The sequence below is a fragment of the Pseudopodoces humilis genome, chromosome 6, assembly GCF_049639895.1.
Source record: "Pseudopodoces humilis isolate 2021_Gansu_Grassland_sample_001 chromosome 6, ASM4963989v1, whole genome shotgun sequence".
Taxonomy (NCBI): domain Eukaryota; kingdom Metazoa; phylum Chordata; class Aves; order Passeriformes; family Paridae; genus Pseudopodoces; species Pseudopodoces humilis.
Window position 1 is genome coordinate 56,433,367 of NC_142205.1, and position 6,000 is coordinate 56,439,366.

A 6,000-nucleotide genomic window follows, 5' to 3' on the forward strand; every position below is an offset into this window, starting at 1 on the left:
GTCATCACTGACACAGCTTAACAGGAGAACAGATGATGGGGGGGGAAAGGAACATGTCAACATGCATGTGGCATAAGATCATGACACCATCCTTCAAAACCATCGCAGACTGGTAGAGTTGAATCGCCAGCTGCTGGAAACAAGGCTTGCTAGGCTAGACTGAGTATTGAGCAGCAGGGTGGAACAGATGGGCTTGTTCATTCCTAGGCACTGGAAGTTCAGACTCTCCAGAAGAAGCAATAATGGCCAAAAAACAGGATGGGAAGCATTACACAATTTCACCGCGCCTTTTTTGTTTCCACAAGGAACGGATGAAACACATATCCAACACATCTTTAATGAAACAATTCATACCAAGGTTGTCATCACAACTGTCAGGGCCCCTAAATTGGACCTACAATATTCAGGCATGGGATTTAGTTACACATTCAGTAGCTGTGTTCTTCAGGCTATGAAGCAGCCCTCCCTACTTCAGTCTCTCCCTGGACAGTTCATATATGCTACTATGGTGTCATTTACTAGGCTGAAGGGCAGAAAGAGGAAGCAGGGGATTCGGTCAGTGCTGCTGCCAAAATAGAAAAATGCAAAGACTTTAGCTTCACTAGGATGAAATGGCCCCAAGTTATGGACAGTTCACTCACCTGGACTATCATTACACCTAACAATGCCATTTAACTGCCAGTTAATAGTAACACACACACTCGATACTCTCATGGTAAACTTGCTCCTGCGCTCAAAAAGATTTGGAATATTTGTCTTACATAGCCCATCATGGCAGTCTGCACAGCAAAACTGCTATCATTACACCACATGCTAGGCCTCGAGTGCTGCAAAGAGAGGATGAGATGAAATACTTGACTTTCAGGGAAGGTTCCTACTGGGGAGCAGAAAAGCAGTATTTTATACTGAGTGCATTCAGCACTCCACTGTCGTCACTTTCTCAGGCCTTTTTTTCTTATTAAACACACTAAAAGGAAAGATCAGTATTAATACTGCTGTTTTGAGGTTATTCCAAGCAATTGTTGCATTACCTACATGTGAATGGCAATTTTGTTGGAGTAAACAGTCAGTGTCCATGGAATTCACTGTTTCATTTCAAAGAAACAAGCTGTGAATGCTGAAAGGAGATTTCTTCCATGCAAAAGGTCAGAGTTCATGTTAGAGCAATCTGTCACGGTTGAGTCAGGTCCATGCTGCCCTGTTCTCCCTGTATGTGGTATACAGCATGCTGAACTAGCTTTGCTTGGCCACTTTTTATAATTTATTATTGACCTCCCTCTGGGAGACAGATCTCACATCTCAGAACTTTGCAGCTTTCTTGGGAAGAAGAGTAAATTTATGGGTGGGAGGGAACAGAAAGATAGAAAAGGAAGGACTGGAGGGAATGAAACAGAGCTGGTGAAGTCAAGCAGGATTATGTGTCAGGCTGTGATGCTGCCTTCTAAAGGCCCATGAGGGATGGTGTGGCTTTCCTCCAAACAAGTAATGCAGATTTTCCTGAATGCTTCCTGCAGTCTGATATCTACTGCATGCCTATGGACCCACTCTTGATCTTACCCTTTTCTGTTCATGGGGAATAAAATGCTGCTTCCTCTGCAGAAGTGACCCAAACTAGAAAGCCAGTTGTTTCTGTTCCTTTTTGTGGCTAGGTAATAGCCACAGGCTTAAATTAGATACTCACTTTAGATTCTGCTCCTGAGGATCATTCTTTCCAAGAAGAGAAAAATTTTTCTTTAAATAGAACTTCAAGGAAAGAGCTAAGCTGCTTTTGCCTGCTTAGTTAGTGTTGCATTATCTTCTGGTTTCCTCACTAATAACAGAGTGGCAAACAAGACTCCCTCACCTTCCGAAGAGTAGAGGACAAATTACAAAAATGATAATTGAAAATAAGCCAGCTATAAACTGCTGTAAACACTAGATTTAAGCAAGGATTTCATTCAAGGCACTTTTGAATCACTCACAGCATGGAATATTTCGAAATAAGGTGACACCCTCTCATTAAAACTTAGAAATTAATATGTAACCTTAAACTTGTTGAATATCATTTCAATGGGGATCAGTGACTGAAAGAAACACATATAAATGTTCATACTAATTTTCATTATTATGCAATCAATATTTACAGATATAAAGGTAATCTGACATATTGCTAACCAGGGATTTCTGCCTCTCAAGAACCAAGGAGTGAAAGAGTATGGGTTTTATTGCTCCAGCTTGGCTGGCTATGATGAGGGCTTGATTCTCCTACCGTAAAGCACAGGCACATCCTGTTGTCAATTAGACTCGCCGGTATTCCAGGGCAGCAGCATTGGGCCCCTGGGACGTTGTATAGTTTGCTTTGCTATGTAAACACCATGAAGTAATCCAAGCAGTGAAGGACACAGATGAGCAGGCAATTTGCAGCATACTATGCAAAAGAATAAAAGGTCTGTGAATAAGAGTCAGAGAATAAATAGTAACAACATCCCTAGGATATAATATCCACTAGTCTAGAGTCATTGAAAATATATACAAAAGAAAGTTAAGGGACTAATTAAAATAAAATACATCTGTGTTTTGCTTCTGTGAATAAACTGAGAGAAGGACATACTGTAGGGAAAAAATTTGTTTTAGTTATTCACTTTGATTTTAGTACATATCAAATATAGCTTCAAGGTGGACTTTTTTTCACACAGTACCTATGCTGCGACCTTTTAATTGGGCTTTGAATCAAGTTGTAAAAACCAAAAATTCATTCTGTACCTGTTTATTTAAATCTTTTGGGAAAGTAAAATGTAAAAAAGTGTCCTTAGATACATTTTAATTGGATCAGCTTAGGTCTCCTTTGTTTGAAAAGGCAGTTCCACATAGTCCTTGAAAAATCTGTCTATTTGATACCAGAGTAAACTTGTACAAAAATGGGACTGCAACAGATTTAAGCATGTGCTTCAGAGTCTTTCTTCCTCTGCTTTTGGACACACAGAAATGAGTTATTCAGGATGTTTAAAACATATCAGACTTCATTGATCAAAGAAAATACATAAGTCCGTGTTTATTAACAATGTTTGTGTTTAAATAAAGCTAACCACAGCACACCAACTCAAAAATATTCACCCTAGTCCCTTGGTGCTCTTTGTTTATGGCATTCAGCACAGAGAGCTCCTTCCCACCCTCCCATTTATAAATAGTGCTTCTCTGATGGTAGTTTTCTATTATCAGTTTTACAACAGCATGTCATTCTGTCTTTGAAATTTCCAGATAACACTGTGGAAAACTTGCATGGTTTACTGTTTTGAACACGGGCTTGAGAAACAGCATTTCTGGTTTCTATTCCACTCTCTGTCAGCACTTTGCTCTGTGACTGCAGCCAAGTTACTCATCTTTTCTCCTCTTTGTTCTGCTACATCTGCCATCTTCCAGATCCTTCATCCATCCTAATTTTGAATAGGTGTGAGCAGTTTTCTGGAGTTTTGTCTCGCAACTTACAACAGAACAGAAACTACTGAAGGGCGAGGGAATAGAAACTACAGGGAAAGAAAAAACAATCTCTTCCCAAAGGATTTTGTTTGTAGTGAAAATGCCAGAAATTTCACAGGAAGTAAAACCTAGGCAGCAATGTGACCAGCCCTATGCACTGTTCAGTACACCCAGGAAGGAGCAGCTGAGCCCTCAGGGAAAAAAAACCAAACCTGTGGGAAGAGACAATGTGAAGATGCATGACAAAGAAATAAATTCAGAAAAAAAAAAACCAAAAAGGGAGGAAAATGTTAAAACCAAAAAAGGTACAGTAGAGGCTTCTGTTCATCAGTTTATGCACATCTTACATGCCAGACCGTGTCAACTGACCAGCCACAACTGGATAATTCTGGGCAGATGGTTATTGACTTCCCTGGCTATGGCAGGAAGTATCACAGCAGGAGCCAGCAGGGCCAGCCTGGACATTCCTCTCACAGACAGCATTAAAATTGCTTATTCCAAATTATCATCAGTGTTTAAGTTTTCTCTCTCCCTCCCTCGTTCCCTCCTACCAGAATGAAAATGTCAGCTTCTCATTTGAGAGAGCCAAGGTAAAATTAGTTGGCACAGAGCAGGCACCTTTCAAGGGCATTCTGTAGTCTTTTAGTAGGGAAACTTCTGAGGCCTCAATAAGCAGTAACACTGGAAAATAATGAAAAAATCCTCTTTTGCTAGAAACATCCCACATTTTTTTTATATAGAAATAAGAGTATAGCCTGCTAGAAAAGACTGAAAGGCAGGTCACTATTCTAGAGACAGTGAGTTAATAATGGGGAAGTACAGCACACACAGATTCAAACTTAACTTTTTTTTTTAGTTCACACAATGACAGAATAAAAATAGATTGGTTTATGACAGTGTGAGCAATGGATCTGCCAAGCTGAATTTAAACTGAGCTCCAAAACAGAATTATATCCTATCAAGTGGCATGACATGCAATATTTCATTTGCTGGCTCACTACTACAGTGTCTGTGAGAAAACATAAAACCAGTATCATTGCAGCCTCTATTATTCATACTTTCTAAAACTGTGTGTTATTAATTAATCAGAAAGGAAGGCAGAATTCTTATATGAAATATTTTTTCCATTTTCATCCTAACTAAAACAAGCTGAGCACAAAAATTGTTAAGAACTGATCATGATCACTAATTGTAAACAATGAAATGGGAAATAAACTTACCCAAAAGATTTCCATTGATTCACTTTTAATATTCCTTTTTTTTCCCCTGAATGCATTATGGAAAGCTGTCCTTTTTTCCCCAAATAATTAATCTTCTATTCATAAAATTGAAAAATTCAGATTTTTTTATCATCTCCATTCACTATTGCTCTGAAAAATAAGTTTCAGAACATGACAGTTAGTTTATAGTTAGATAAATTACTGCATTACTTTAAAGCTAGCCAGAGCCCCACCTTCCCATGCTGGCACTATACTGTCCTTGGGATTTCCAGAAGGGAAGTCATGACAGCAAAGATGTCATGAATTCCATATTTTTCACAAGTGTATGCATAAATTTATATTCCTCAGCTGGTGGATTCTGATAAGGTAATTGTTCATATTGTTCAACTCTTTAAATAGGTGATTTAAATCATACAGTCATAGAATCATAGAAAGACTTGGGCTTCAAGGAAATGTAAAGATCCTCCAACCTCCCTGCCACATGCAGGAACAACTTTCCCTAGACCAGGTTGCTCAGAGCCCCATCCAACCTGGCCTTTAGCACCTCCAGTGATGGGGCACCCACAGTTTCTCTGAAAGAACCGTCTTGATCCATAAGGTATATTGGAACAGAAAATAAGCATGACATTCTCAGTTCTGAAGATGGCCAGTGTCAGGTCTGAAACTATTATGTAGTTAACTGTATTATATCAACATCCAAAATAGAAAGTTTTCATCAAGAAACAAATTTCTAAGGTATAAAATTGCAGACCCCATTTCCTGAGCAAGACTCATGTTTGTGAAACTTAAGCCAAGTAAAATAGAAGTAAAATGCTTCTTCTGCATAGAAGCAGAGCAACACAGCACCTGAGAAATTTTTTCATTCATCTGTTTTTTTCTATTAGCATAGGAAACCTAAGCTGATGACAAATCTATCAGCCAACTCATTTTAAGCCTCCAGTAGACAACAGTGGACAGAAGCAGGAGAGGGTGGATTTCTTTGGAATCACATTATACCTATTTTATTTTCTATTAAAAATTGACTTTGGGCACAAAATTCTTCACAAACCAGAGATTTGCTTGGTGATAGAGACAAAGAAGTGCTGTTTATCCCAGTCTTGTGCTGCTGCTCTCCTATACCACCTCACATCTCTAAATCTTCCTAAATAAGCACCTTAACTCCCTGCTGAGGACATTTCACATGACAGACTCCCCACTAAATAACATCCCAGCCCTTCTTTCAGCTCTTTCTCAGAAGACCTAGTGGTTAGGACAGAGAGGATAGCAAAGGATAAACAATCCAGGAATATCTGGGGGAGGACATGGGAAGAGAGAGAGAAAAAAG